The 1,583-nt window shown below is 43.3% G+C and overlaps 1 protein-coding gene across 1 annotated transcript in view; it reads left to right on the forward strand.

Annotated features, from left to right (window-relative positions):
- The window catches only part of ENAH (enabled homolog (Drosophila)), an 85,178-nt gene that overhangs the window by 32,705 nt on the left and 50,890 nt on the right, over positions 1-1,583 (forward strand).

Consider the following 1,583-nt stretch of genomic DNA (forward strand, 5'->3'; position numbering starts at 1 on the left):
GATCTGACCATGTTGCACCCTAAATATGGGTGAAAAATTAAACCAGGTCAGGAAGTTCAACTTGGATTTTGAAAAGACTTGAGTTTTTTGAATTAATGGGGACGCTGAAATGCATGGACAATATTTTTCTCAAGGGCGAACTAACCCTTTAAATAGAAATTTGTAGATCTAGTCCATTATATAGCCCCTAGAGCAGGGGTGGGCAACTTTGGCCCTCCAGATGTGGTAAAACAACAAATCCCATCATGCGCCTAGGGGAAGGCTAGACCCCCTGTCGCATTTTTATTTGTCTGTATCCTGTTGCAGATTTTTCCCTCCCGGCCGGTCTATTGAAACCTTAGTCAGCAGGACAGGAAATGAGGTGAAATCCCTCTAACAGTGCCTGGATGACTGTAAAAACCCAACAGGAGTTCTTTAAAACTAGAACTAGAAAACAAAGTTTGTTGGGTTTAAATTTCACTGATCACTGAAGCTGGTGTAACTCCCTTCCTCATAAGACTGTGTTTTATAAATCAGGTCTGATGTGGGTACTCCTTGTTCCCTTGTATTATAAAACCATGATTTACGGCAAGCCCGGGCGCCTGGAAATGTGAATTTGTTCTGTGATTCCTTGCTGCGGAGCCCAGCTGAATTCTGCAAAACTTCCAGACATTTTTTTTGTGCCATCTCTGATGTCGTGGGATTCTTCTGAGGCCTGTCTTGGGCATGCACGGCGTGTTTGAGCTGCTTTCTGTGCGTTTTGGAAAGCGTGCATAGCGGAGTGTTATTAATAACCGTGTATTAAACATAGATCTCAGTCTGCATTGACATTTCTGTGGGCGAGTCCCTCGTTCTTTCCAAAGTACACTGGGTTTGTGACTCATAATCCTACAGGTGGCTTTCCCTTTTCAAAACAAAGGCTGGGAGTGTTAAAGGGGAACTCCAGCTGTCAGCCTTCTCCAGGTCATCCTTCGGGCACTGTGAGGATTTCAGCTTTGCCATTTTCTTGGCTTCTCTTGATCTTGAAATTAGCTTTTCCAGAGTGCTTTCTGGCATTGACTGCTAAATGGTAAGGTTTTCGATCACTGTCATCATGTGACCCGGTTGTGGTGTAATAAAGAATGGCGCACCCTGGCATCCCTTTAGAGGTGCACATACCTCGGCAAGGGCAATAAACATCAGTGTTGCAGACTGATGAAGGCGCCATGCTCTGTGCAGTAGGCTGCCTGTAATTTTGACATGCAGCATGGTGCAGGCTTCTGATGAAAGGGGGGTGGGAAATTCCGGGAAAACTACCGGTTGGGTACTGTTACCATGGTTGCAAAGAGGAAGAAAATTGGTCATTCATAATATTGGAACAAAAAAGGCGCTTGCTTTGCAAATAGTTCCTACTTTAATATGTACCTGTCAATAAAGACGAACTCTAAGCTGGCCAAACAAAATCTATCTGCACCCCCCTTACCTCCCAGTATAGGTAAATATATAATGCTTTATTAGAAGCCACCCCCCAAAAAAAAAAAAGGCAGCAGAAGCCTTATATCCTTTTATATACCAGGTGGGATAGACTGTAATTTTTTTTTTTTTTTTTTTTGGAAAACCCCAAA

This window comes from Nanorana parkeri, unplaced genomic scaffold (assembly GCF_000935625.1).
Source record: "Nanorana parkeri isolate BGI_ZX_2015 unplaced genomic scaffold, ASM93562v1 scaffold240, whole genome shotgun sequence".
NCBI lineage: Eukaryota > Metazoa > Chordata > Amphibia > Anura > Dicroglossidae > Nanorana > Nanorana parkeri.